General features: G+C 36.8%; 1 long non-coding RNA gene across 2 annotated transcripts; it reads left to right on the forward strand.

Moving 5' to 3' along the window:
- The first annotated feature begins 5,252 nt into the window (after positions 1–5,252).
- On the forward strand, positions 5,253–7,005 carry LOC104088077 (uncharacterized). 2 transcript variants are annotated; one of them, XR_011409411.1, is made up of 3 exons: positions 5,253–5,402; positions 6,115–6,205; positions 6,529–7,005. It is a non-coding gene; the product is annotated as an uncharacterized lncRNA (long non-coding RNA). The 2 variants fall into 2 exon arrangements; XR_011409410.1 differs by lacking the exon at positions 5,253–5,402 and having other exon boundaries at positions 5,416–6,205.
- The last annotated feature ends 7,379 nt before the right edge of the window (positions 7,006–14,384 follow it).

The raw sequence follows: 14,384 nt of genomic DNA on the forward strand, positions 1-14,384 counted from the left end.
AATCATAACTTTTTTACTCTTGCATTTTCAAACATGTTTTGAAAACGTTTTTCTGGAGTCGAAGGTTTATCAGAAACAACATCTTTATCTCATATAAGGTAGAGTACAGTTGTGTATACGCTATCCTTTCTAGACCCACTCTTGTGAGATCACATTGGGTATGTGGCCATTGTTGATGTTCCAAATAAGCAAGGATCCAGAATTTCAAGAGAATGAGTACGCTATTACGTAGTGGTCGATCTAAAATTTATATTTAACAAGTTCAATCTTTAGATTCTTACCATGAATTTATTATATTTTTGAGATTATAGGTTTAAAATTAAGTTATTTTGTAATTTTATTTGTTTCTCGGGTATATATCTTTACAATATCAGAAATATTTTTACAGTCTACTTGGCCAAAGTTTAATCAAAACGAGCCGAGTTTTTCGGCCTTTATCAAATTTTATGGATCCAAAAGTGTAAGATATGGATCCAAAAATTTGTGAGATAAAAAAAGGTTCCATACAATTAATGTCATTTGCGTGAGGCACAAAATAAATATTTTCTCCGTTGGCCTGTATGATTTGAATACTAGGCCGCTTTCCCCTATTTATCTTCTTCAACCCAACTGCCTCTTGTTTGTCAGCTGAGAAGCTTGATTTTGTTACTGTGTTTGGATTTCAAATTGTAGTTAAAAAACTAATTTTATAAGATTTGGGTTATGAAAATTATATTTGAAAGGTAACTCACCATTGTTGAACAAGTTTGAAGAAGTGGATTTAAATTTCGAATATGATATTAGTGAAAATTTTGGAGTTGGCATTATTTAGATTTAATAGAAATAATTATAGGAGTTCATCTACAAATTTGAAAGTTATTCGATGGAGATTTAATTATACTGATTTGGAACAAGAATTGTAACTAAAAATCGCAGAAAAAGTTTGTTTCTGTAGCTAGTGACGTGTTATACAATTTTTATATATTATTATACTTTTATACATTATTATACACTTTTATATAATATAGATACATTCGAGCCGTGGAAACAGCCTCTTGCAGAAATGTAGGTAAGGTTGTGTACAATAGACCCTTGTGGTCCGACCCTTCCCTGAACCCCGCGCATAACAGGAGCTTAGAGTATCGGGCTGCCCTTTTTTTATAAGATAGGTCATTATTTATAGAAGTAGATAAATACTATATAATAATGTATAGAAGTATATAAATATTACTGCAAACAAATTATTGGCTATTTGGGCATAAACTGAAAAATATGAATGCGTAGGTGCAGAGTATTGTGTTGGGATGTATGTTTTTAAATATTTCTCTTTGATTTAATTATATAAATATTTTTATAGTGGCAAACAGAAAATAGAGATTTCAATATATTAAATTTGGGAATGTCGAAGGAATACATCAAACAAATAAAAATAAGTACGTCGGATCTCAATTACAATGACAAAGAAAAAAGAAAGTATGTCAGATCTTTGTACAGATGCACCGAATAAGTATTGCACCAGATGACCTTTTGAGTTTGATCGCGCATACATATATTTAAATAATTTGAGAAAATATAACATTAGTATATATGGTCTAGGGACAGGAGTATCCCTCCACCTAGATACACCCTTTGTGGATGGGATCCCTTCACACTCTTTCGAGCCTTGTGAATGAAAAAATTCTAGTAGGGAGTGTTTCTCCCTTAAAATAGCCTTATGCGATTCGAAGTTGGATTAGTCGGGTCAATAAAATTCAAAAATGAGATGGATATAACCTAAAGAAAGAAAGGAAAAATTTCAAAGTGCTTGTTTTATTGCAATCTTGAAAATGTTGTTCAACAAGCCCAAGTTGATTAAAACATGTTTTAGTCTAAATTAACTCTAGAAATTTAGATTCTCTTTGAAAAAGTTAGAGCAAAAAAACTCTCTCTAAAATTATTCCCCCCCGGGGGATGGCCCCATCCCCACCCCTCGCATAGGACCAATTATCACCATCGGAACTAAAACTCCCCGACTCACCAGACACAAGTTCAACACCGATGGAAGTTGAATCAACTCCAAATAGGGGCAGTACCCAAATCGACCACTAACTACACTGTTGGGCCCATCATCCTCAGCCAAGAACAAAAAAAAATAGACTCTACCATCCATGGCGTTTCTCATTAATTATCAAGATCTTTGGGAAAAAGGTCCCCCACCACCTATTAAAATCAAAATTGCAACACCTATGGAATCCCAATGAACATCTGAAACTAATAGATCTGGGCAGAAATTTCTTTATGGTGAAATTTGAGAAAGAAGAGAACATGATGATTGCATTGCACAGAGGCCCATGGTTCATCATGGAACACTTCCTCTCCGTCAGAAATTGGGAACCAAATTTTGTTTCAGCGGAATAAAAATACATGATACCACCATCTGGATCTGGCTCCCCCAATTACCCACAGAGTTCTACGATAGAGAGATCCTGGAAAGGGCGGGGAGAGAGGCTGATAGGCTGTTAAAAATCGATATGTGTATCTCTGCTACCTTAAGAGGCAGGTATGCACGAATTTATATCCAAGTACCCATCGAGGTACCCCTCCAAACGATGGTGCTAATTGGTGAGCATAAGCAGCCCATTGAGTATGAAGGGGAGGTCATCATGTGCAAAGGGTGTGGGTGACTAGGCCACATGCTCAAAAGAATGCCCAAACTAACAACAGATAGAGGCAAACGACACAGTAAGGGCGTCGACGGCAGTACATAGTGCCCAAGACGACGAGTGGAAAGTGGTGTAATTCCCACAGAAATCAAAAAGGCAAGGGAGAATGGAGAGATTCAAAAACCAAGGACGACCAGAGGCAACAGAGAACAAACCAGGGAGCGGCCACTAGATTCATGTAAGTTTTCCATCCTTAGTAACATCGATGAGGGTGAGGGCGACAACAGGGCAGAGGAGTAGGGCAGTGCTAAGGTTGTGGAAAACATGGGCCAAACAAGACATGCCCAACAGTCACCATACGGGCCTCGTCTAACTAGCCCTCGACGAGACAAATAACTTAGACCATATGTGCCCAAGTTACAACTGTCTTGGCCTTTAGCGCACGGCCCAAACCAAATGTACAATTTACAGCCTGTGCCAAATATTGAACACACGCAAGGCATGTACTCTACCACACACGTACCTACTGCCTCGCACACGGTACAAGGGAGAAAATACGCACCCACATCGGGTAAGAAAAATACCCAAAATGAATTTCCAAATCTAATACCTCCCTGCTCTAACATAGGTCAGCTTATTGGGGTCCACCAATGGGGCTAAGCCCAATCTCACTACTAACATTACTAACATTGGGCAACGGGAACAAGATTTAATTATGCATTCTCACCTTCCCTCTCATATCACAACCCATCATGTGTCCCATCATCACTTCCCCGCTACTTATTTTACTGACTCTGTCGCCTCTCAAAGATCTCTAATGATGAGAAATCTGCATGCACGAAATTCCAACGGTGAAGATCTTTGCTTAAAAGAAAAAGAATGCATACCAATTGGAATAAACTCCATTACCAGGCTAGACACTAACAACGGAGGGGAAATTAAACAACCCAACGAACAACAATAACATACAGAGCCAAGGGGAGGAACCAAACCAAATGCGAGTATCATCAACCCCACTCCTCATGGATAGTGGCAGATGCAGGATTTTTGCTAACGGGGTTCAAAAAAAGAAAAAATAAAAAATTAAAAGAGATTGTAGCCAGTGGAAATTGAACCAATGACCTCACAAAGGTTTTGAACCCCCTTGACCATTAAGCTATGCTTTTGGGCTATATCAAGGGGATTCAAAACATAATATATAGAGGCAAAAATTAAATTTTGCCTTATATATACAGTGTAATTTTTCGGCAAACCCCCTTCCGCCCCTACCCATGGACCACATCCCAACATCATGGTTGGAGATGGCACTACAAGGTATTGTTTTTCCCCTGAACTTCTCAATAGGGACTGTGCCCATCTCAGTGGTCATTCAAAACCCATACTACTTGGCCAGCTAGTCACATCCAGCCTGAACCATGCCCTGCTGAACTATGGCCACCAGTTGTGGTTGTCAACATTCATGCAAGCTCAGTTTGCACTAAGCCAGCAAATAATGAAAACAGACCAGTTGAGCCTTCTTATGCAGCAGATAAGCCACACCCTCCCCTTCTTCCAACTAGTCTCCCCAAGAGAGGCGATCCCCAACCCCTCTTTCTCTCCATGGACACCAGGGAGGACAATGACCCTATTACTAATAACAGGGTCAGAAAATGTCCATGAGCACCTAGAGGCAACCAACACAGAACTAGAGAAAATGATAGCAAGGCTGAGAGTACCCAAGACCAAAGTTATGCTCTTACAACAGGAGAAAACATTAAGTTTAGATGGCCTGGGGGATAAATATTTATCGTACTATGCCCAGGATGTATGGTAATGTATGGAGTAAGCCTAAGATCAGCCTTAGAGCCAAACTCAATAGACTCAGTTGTGAACCTAAAACCAGTAATGGCCCAGTTAACCATCCAGACTCCTCATGGGATGGAGAACCAAGAGAGCCCAACAGTGAATGGGAAATCCAAAAAAGGAAGCAACAAACCAACCCAAGGTTACTGATGAATTTCATCATCTGAAATGCTAGGGGGAAATTTTTAATAAGAACTTAATAGACAAATTTTATTAATTTTAAATATTAAAAATTAGCATATAAGGTATTATAGTCCAAAAAATAGATTATTACAGTTATGTCCTTTCCCTATGAGTTCTTCCGCTTAATATTTTAGGGCTATTTTGGTATATTAATATTATATTTATACTTTTATAATAATATAGGCTCTCATTTTTCTAAATGAATTTGGACAATATAATACATTCTCAAATTAAATTAGTAATAGGACATTATAATATGTTTTCAAATTAAATTAGTAATAGGAATTTTTAAGAAGTATATTGTAAAGTAATAGGATTGCATGACTAAAAATATTTACTTTTTTAATTTTATATGAATTAGATATCCCGAAAGTAATTATACTAATAGTATTCCTAAAGGTAATCATGTAGGATTCCTAACGTGTAGTATTATATCCTAAAACTAATAGGATTATAAGACTAATATCTAGAATTCTCATTATATCCTTTTAATATGAGTTATTATGCTTAATATTATAATGTTACTTTTATAAATCGACATTATATTCATATATATATATATATATATATATACACACACACGTTTTTTGCCCTTTGCTCTCTATTCGAAGCGCCTCTTCTGCCGAAGTGGAAGACAAACCGGCTGCTGCTTTTGCTGTTGTGAGTTGTTTTTCTAGGTGTGACCGCCAATAATATCAACATTGCCGTTTGGGTTTCCTCTTAGTCTTTCCGGCTTCGCTTTTCTGCTATCTATAAGTGAGTGCTTCTTGCTTCCTCTTTTATCTCCTCCTTTAGATTTCTGTGCCGGGGTTAATGGACTGCAGTGGCTTCGGTAGCTTTTAATTGCTATCCAGGAGTTTGTTGCAAATTTTTTCTTCCCCTGTTTGTTTACGATATAATCTTTAACGGTGAAAAGCTAGGAAATTACAACTACCTTTAGTTGGAACAGATACTTAGATGCGTTGTTATTTATACTCCAAATTCCGTTGTTCTTTTAGGACGGAGGGAATTAATTTTTAATTTTAAGTTACTTTATCTTATCGTGGACAGAACTATTCTTGATTATCACAGAGTAATTTTTAGTTTCTGTACCAGAAGTAGAAACATTTACTAATGGTGAATTTTAGGTTCAGCAATTTTTCTTGTCTTAAGGAAAAGAGGCGTTCAAACGGAGTGAAGATTCATACAGTCGACCCGACTAGCTTCGGAATAAGGATATTTATTATTATTGTTGTTGATTAAGGGATAAGAGGTGTTCAAACGGAATGAAGATTCATATCGCTGATTCGACTAGCTTGGGAGCGAGGATAGTTATTGTTGTTATTGCTGGCTTTAGGAATATGAATTAAGATTTGAGAGCTCAAAGGGACTGAGAAAAAGTGAGAGAGGACTCACAGATTAAATAAAGCTTGGTTGCCAAACTAACCACTGGTTTTAACAACATTTCTTCTGTTATTTATAACAACAGATATGCTGCCAGTGGCCACAAACTGTGGGATAGTTAAATACACCACCAATCAAACCAAGAAATTTCAACAGGCCATATTTATGGATTACAAGTAAGTCATTTTCTCTGATCAAATAAGAAAATGCTCAGCTGACATGCATAACTTTGCAGGAAGAAACCTTTCTTGTTCACCATATGGGAAGATCTGAAGTTTTCATAAAAGATCCTATGACTAAATTCTAAGTTTTGCTGACTTTAAATTTTCAACTAATGATGACTGCTACAAAAATGTGTATCACTTTTATTATTTTGATTCATTCATTGAGCTTCTTAACTTGTAATAGATTGGAATTACTGATGTAGCCCTTTTCTGCTATTGCTGCTGGTTATTTACATGTACTCTGGCGGTATGGAAATTTTTTTATCTTCGCAAAGAATTTGTTGTTTTGGTGGGGGAGGGGGGGCTGAGATCTTGAGAATGGATCAAGGAAATCGTGATGCTCCCCCAGCCATTCCTCATGCTGAACAGGCTATGGGGGATCTGGATCTGGCCTTGCGATTGGGGCCGGCCGAGCCGACAGGGCTGGCTATCCCGATAGCAGACGGTCCACTACTTGCTTTGGACTTCAAAGAGTACATCTGTTCTGCCTAAATTTGCTTCCTCAGTTTACATTTGAAATAGTGATCGCTTTATTTTAAACTTCGAGGGGCACTTATTCATGAGATTACATACTTAAACTTCTCTTTGATGATTTCCATCAGTCATATGATAATTTTAAAGGGTAGAAATATATTCCAAATTGAATTTAGTAATGTAATTTGACATGAGTGGGTTGCTCTAGTGGTAAGCACCTTCCATTTCGTCGTTTTTTATGAAGTTGCCCGTCAGCATGCCTGCTTATCCTCTGCAGATATTTTGGTCATTTTAGTTATAACTGTGCAGTATTTTGTTATTCTTTAGGCTTTAATGCTTTTCTTGAGGATTACAAATGTCTAATATTCGCTCAGCAAAGGTAATAATTTCATGAAATGAATTGTTGCTCAACATTTTTAGTGCATTTTTATTTATATGATATAAGAGTAGTTTTTAATTTTTATAAACTATATATCTTGCAAATGGATATCATGTTTCTGTTGAGGTTTTTGTTATTTAAGATGAAATAGTCTTAAAATGAGGGTGAATGGAAAATGGAGGAAAAATGAAATTTTTGAGTAAAATTTTAAGTTTCTCCCTCTTGACAATGAGACATTGTCCCATATTGGAAGAGGAAAAGATTTTTGGTGGGTATATATATAATTGCTCTTCTTGTAGCTCTTAAAGAGTTAAGAAGAAAGCAAGCCTCGCGCCGTCATTGTCATCGCTCGGCTCGGCTTTGGCTTCGGATTTTCCAGAATTATTATTTACAAATACAGCAATATTGGCGGGAATAACAATTTTAAGGAATTTAATATTTATTTCTGTATTTGTATTATTCTTATTATTCTGCAAACTAAACCTTTTGAGGTTTTGTGTACTCCCATTTTGGAGAGTAAAGCTTTCGTGGCGTTTTGTTGGAGATTAAAATCTACGTGATTTTTACTCCAGTTTAAAAACGATTATTAAACGTTTGTTTGTGTCATTCTTTTACAGGAAAAATGACGGCTGAAAGCGAAAACCAAGCTGCTCCGACGGTGACTGCCAACGCATCGACAAGATGAACACCGGCGTTGGCACCGGCAGAAAAACTCGAAAAAATTTTCGGGATTGATTTCAAGCGCTGGCAGCAGAAGATGTTCTTCTACTTAACTACGTTATGTCTACAGAATTTCATCAAGGAAGATGTTCCTGATCTGCCAGATAAAACTCCAGAGAATGAACGCTTTATCGTGATTGAAGCGTGGAAGCATTCCGATTTTTTATGCAAGAATTATATTCTTAGCGGACTGGATGATAATCTGTATAATGTATACAGTGGCGTAGAGACGTCAAAAGAATTGTGGAATGCGCTTGAAAAGAAATATAAAACTGAAGATGCCGGGATGAAGAAATTCGTTGCCGCAAAATTTTTGGACTACAAAATGGTAGATAGCAAGTCTGTTATTACCCAAGTCTAGGAATTGCAAGTAATTATTCATGATCTACTTGCTGACGGTCTTGTCATCAATGAAGCATTCCAAGTAGCAGCAATGATTGAGAAGTTGCCTCCGTTGTGGAAGGACTTCAAAAATTATTTGAAACACAGACGAAAGGAAATGTTCCTTGAAGATCTCATTGTTCGGTTGAGAATCGAAGAGGACAATAAAGCTGCTGAAAGGAGAGGCCATAGAAATTCAACAATAATGGGAGCAAATATTGTTGAAGATAACAAAAAGAGAAAGAAGGCTTCTGGTCCGAAATACAACCCAAGCAAGAAGCGGTTCAGTGGAAACTGCTACAACTGTGAAAAAATCGGACACAAATCTACGGAGTGTCGTGCTCCGAAGAAAGATAAGAAAAGGGGTCAAGCAAACATGGTAGTAAACCATGATGATGTTGATAATTTGTGTACCATGCTTTTTGAATATAACTTGGTGGGAAATCCTAAACTGTGGTGGTTTGATTCAGGAGCCACTCGCCATGTTTGTGCAGTTAGAGAAGCTTTTACTACTTATGCTCCCGCTGGACCCGGAGAGACAGTTTATATGGGAAATGCTTCAACAGCAAAAGTTGAAGGATATGGGAAGATATTTCTGAAAATGACTTCTGGCAAGGTCATGACTTTGAACAATGTCCTTCATGTTCCTGAAATGAGAAAGAATTTAGTCTCTACTGGACTTCTTGTTAAGCACGGTTTTAAGTGCGTTTTTGTGTCCAACAAGGTTGTCATAAGTAATAATGAAATATTTGTAGGAAAAGGTTACCTCACCGAGGGCCTTTTCAATCTGAATGTAATGATTGTGGAAAACAATAATAATATTTCAGCTTCTTCTTACCTACTTGAGTCAAATGATTTATGGCATGTACGTTTGGGTCATGTCAATTATAAAACCTTGTAGAAAATGATTAACTTGGAAGTACTGCCTAAGTTTGAATGCGAAAATCAAAATGTCAAACATGTGTGGAATCTAAGTATGTTAAACATCCTTATAAGTCAGTTGAAAGGAATTCAAATCCTTTAGACTTAATTCACACAGATATTTTTGACATGAAGTCAATACCATCTCGCGGTGGAAAGAAGTATTTCATAACTTTTATTGACGATGGTACTCGATATTGCTATGTTTACTTACTGAATAGTAAAGATGAAGCAATAGACGCATTCAGGCAATACAAAAATGAAGTTGAAACGCAACTTAACAAGAAAGTAAAAATTATAAGAAGTGATAGGGGTGGTGAATATGAATCTCCTTTTGAAGAAATATGTTTAGAATATGGAATTATTCATCAAACAACAACCCCTTACACGCCCCAATCTAATGGGATTGCGAAAAGAAAGAATCGCACATTAAAGGAGATGATGAACGCGTTGTTGATAAGTTCTGGTTTTTCACAGAACTTATGGGGGGAAGCCATTCTTACGGCTAATCGAATATTAAATCGAGTGCCCCATAGCAAAACACAATCCATTCCATATGAAAAATGGAAAGGAAGGAAGCCCAACTTGAATTATTTTAAAGTGTGGGGGTGTTTGGCAAAAGTAAAAGTTCCTAAACCCAAAAGGGTAAAGATAGGACCGAAAACCGTTGATTGTGTTTTCATAGGATATGCGACAAATAGTAAAGCATATCGATTTCTGGTTTACAAATCAGAAAATCCCGACATTCATAATAATACGGTTATAGAATCAGATAATGCTGAGTTCTTTGAAAATATATATCCGTATAAAAAGGAATGTGAGTCGTTTGGTGAAGGATCTAAACGACCTCGAGAAGAAACAAAAGAAAGTATATGTAATCAGGAGGATCCAAGACGTAGTAAACGTCAAAGAACGTCTACTTCATTTGGACCAGATTTTGTGACTTTCTTATTGGAAAATAAGCCTCAAACATTTAAAGAAGCTATGACTTCTTCAGAATCATTGTTTTGGAAAGAGGCAGTCACTAGTGAAATAGAATCCATATTGAACAACCATATATGAGAATTGGTTGATCTTCCTCCTGAAAATAAACCTTTGGGTTCTAAATGGATTTTTAAGAGAAAAATCAAAGATGATGGCACTATTGATAAATTCAAGGCAAGACTCGTAGTCAAAGGGTATAGACAACGAGAAGGTCTAGACTACTTTGATACATACTCTCCAGTTACAAGAATTACGTCCATACATATGTTAGTAGCATTAGCTGCAGTGTATGGTCTTGAAATTCATCAAATGGATGTTAAGACGGCCTTCTTAAATGGAGAGTTGGAGGAAGAAATTTACATGGAACAACCTGAAGGGTTTGTGGTTCCAGGTAAAGAAAAGAAGGTTTGTAGACTTGTTAAGTCTCTTTACGGACTAAAACAAGCACCTAAACAATGGCATGAGAAATTTGACCAAACAATGTTGTCAAATGGTTTTAAGATAAATGAATGTGATAAATGTGTGTACATTAAAAATGTTCCAAATTACATAGTCATTGTTTGCCTATATGTGGATGATATGCTGATAATGAGTAATGACATTGCCAACATAAATTCTACTAAGCGTATGCTCAATAGCAAGTTTGATATGAAAGACTTGGGAGTTGCTGATTTAATTCTGGGAATTAAGATCCATAAGACTCCTCAAGGTCTGGCATTGTCACAATCTCATTATATTAAGACAGTACTTGAAAAATTCAAGCACTTGAGCTTTAAAGTTGCAAAGACTCCAATTGACGTGAATCTTGCATTAACAAAGAATAAAGGCCAAAGCATATCACAATTGGATTATGCTCGTGTGTTGGGATGCTTAATGTATATCATGAATTGTACACGACTAGATATAGCTTGTGCTATAAGTAAACTGAGTCGATATACGAGCAATCCAGGCCAATCTCATTGGATGGCAATGAAACGAGTTTTGGGATATTTAGAACATACCCAGAACTTTGACTTGCACTACAGTAAATTCCCTGCGGTGATTGAGGGATACTGTGATGCAAATTGGATCACCGGTTCAACTGATTCTAAGTCCACGAGTGGATATGTATTCACTATTGGTGGAGGAGCGGTATCTTGGAAGTCGTCCAAACAAACATGTATTGCCCGCTCTACAATGGAGGCTGAATTCATAGCCTTAGATAAAGCCGGTGAAGAAGCTGAATGGCTCCGGAATTTCTTGGAAGACATTCCATTTTGGCCCAAACCGTTGGCACCAATATGCATACATTGTGATAGTCAAGCGGCAATTGGAAGGGCTGGGAGTGTTATGTATAACGGTAAATCTCATCATATACGACGAAGACATAAAATCGTTAGGCAATTACTCTCTAGAGGAATTATCACGATTGACTATGTAAAGTCAAGTGATAATGTGTCGGATCCACTTACAAAAGGCCTAACTAGAGAGGTAGTTGAGAAATCATTAAGGGGAATGGGGCTATGGCCGAGAACAAGTCATTGTGGCGGTAACTCTACCTAGAAGACTGGAGATCCCAAGATCTAGGTTCAAGGAGATCAAACAAAGTCATTAATGATGGTTCAACATTGTCAAATAAAATTTTAGTCCGTTCTCGTGATGAGACAATGTTCAGTACCAAGGATAAAGTATTAAGGCTTTTTAATGATTTCTAAATTTGATACGGGGTATATCAAATAGTGTATCTACAGGATGACACGTTTAGGAATCACCTATGTAAGTGTGAAGTGTTAGCCGCTTCAAGGAGAACTTTGTAAGGCCAGTTCTCTATGCACTTATGAAACCAGGCGGTGTTCATGGCTGAAACGAACATAACAATGAGAACCAAAGACGGTTAAGGGTTGATTGTGTGACTTATGGTTGTCTAGGTATACACCAAAGATCGTCGGTTCAAAGATATCATATCTACCGATTGACCGAGTATATCCGACATAAGTTCACTACGGAAAGTTCAAAGAGAAACCTACTTATCCAGATGCGATTAATCCTTGCTTGCAAATCACACTGTTTTTCCATGCATACTTCCGTGATATAGCCATTCCCCATTCATGTGGGAGATTGTTGAGGTTTTTGTTATTTAAGATGAAATAGTCTTAAAATGAGGGTGAATGGAAAATGGAGGGAAAATAAAATTTTTGAGTAAAATTTTAAGTTTCCCCCTCTAGACAATGAGACATTGTCCCATATTGAAAGAGGAAAAGATTTTTGGTGGGTATATATATAATTGCTCTTCTTGTAGCTCTTAAAGAGTTAAGAAGAAAGCAAGCCTCGCGCCGTCGTCGTCGTCGCTCGCTCGGCTCGGCTTCGGCTACGGCTACGGCTACGGCTTCAGATTCGGCTACAGCTTCAGATTCGGATTTGGATTTGGATTTGGTCAAATGATTGATTGATTAATTTTTTGGACCAAATTTATTTGTTAATAGTAAATATTAACGTAAGATTATCCGCATTTGTAACGGATATGTTCCAATCCGTGTATTGACCACCAGTTGCAATAGCAGCCGCCTAATGCTCTTCCCACCATGGCCAAGTGCTTGCTCCACAAACAAGCTAGTGCATGCTCCACCATGGAGGGTGGAGGGTCGTTCATCTTTAAAGCTAGCTGCTATATATATGTGCAGCAGCTGTTGAAGAAAGATACGAACGAAAAACGGAAACACCAACAAAACTGAAATTCGCTCAACTTTCGACTTTGGATTTTTAACGAAAAATCGGGTTTACCTATACTCACTGTTTGCAGGTCTTTCCAATTGCACGTCTGATATAAAATGCATTTTCAGATTGGGATTGTTACATAAATAACCTGTTAGATTTAATATTTATTTTTTATAACTGATATACATATATTATACATTGTTATATATATGTACATATATTGGTCAGAAAATTGACACTTAAACTCTAAACTGCTCCGTGCAACTTCTTTTAAATTAAGTAGCCCAAATAATCATAGAGCAGGAAGGAAGGAAAGTTTTACAGCTTTGACTATAGCTATTGGGTTCGGGCTTTACCCGGTCTCATCGTAAATGGGGATAACCAGGTAGCTCATGGTCAACGTGTTTACCTGGCCACCTCGAAGATGAAATTATAATTTGTTATTACAGTTATTATCCGTTTGATTTCTCTTACCAGACTTAACACTTCCTGAAAAACTCTATCTGCAAACACCTCTTATCTTCACACATCTGCTCCCTCACTCCTCCCTTCTGACCATAGTTATTTTCTTAGTCAACTTTAAGCCCTCATACTATGTTGCATAACTGATGCATTGGCTACCTTATTTTGTCCAGTTTAGTGCTGCCTGAGAAAGACTTGTTTATAATGCAGTGTACTATTCATCTGTACGAGTATTCCAAAACATTTATATGCTTGAATTTGATTTTGAACTTTCTGCCTTAATTTGTTATTACCTTTGTATTGTTGTAAAGTAATTAACAAGAATTATGTAACATATTTTTCAATATGAACTACCGGTATAGTTCAATAAAGAAATGCCACTAACCTGAGATTCCAATACATCGGTGTAGTTGATTGATGAACATATTTTTGTTGATGAAAAAAGTTAATCATCATAGATCTTTTGTCGGCATAGCTAACATGGTGTTGTAACTATGTAATCTGCCTGTATATACGTATTTTGTAGGCTGCCAACTTGTGTTTGACTGGTAACACAAATGAGAACCTGCAACTTTTTTAGGCTGCCATAACACCATTACTAACGACCTCTTATTTCCAACATTGCAGAAAACATGGAAAATGCACTTTGCTTTAGTAACTTATTGCCATGTATATTTACATTTTTGTTAGCCCGTAAAACATATTAGTCCTGTAACTAATGCAAATAGTGATTACTGAAAACTCAACCCGAAAATATGAGCTTCCGGAGTCCTTATCCAATAGTACTTATCTATTGAAGTTATTACCTATTTGACTAGCCAGAGTAAATAGAAATAAAACTAACTTTTTTTGGATGGGTAAAAATAGAATGATAAATAAATAGAAAAAGTTATTGCTTGTCCATTACAGACATGGGATCCAAAGGAGTATTCAAAGAGCTATTTTACGATGAGTTTAATATAGTTATCTTAATCTCTTTTCATCCCTCCCGATTGAGTTTTGCAGACTATATCTCAAATAATAATACATCTCATAGAAATTTATTCATTGTTTTTATAAAATAATATAAATTTGGGTCCGGGCCCAGGGCCATTCTCTATACGTAGAAAGTATAAA

This window comes from Nicotiana tomentosiformis, chromosome 7, assembly GCF_000390325.3.
Source record: "Nicotiana tomentosiformis chromosome 7, ASM39032v3, whole genome shotgun sequence".
In the NCBI taxonomy this organism is placed as follows: Eukaryota; Viridiplantae; Streptophyta; class Magnoliopsida; order Solanales; family Solanaceae; genus Nicotiana; species Nicotiana tomentosiformis.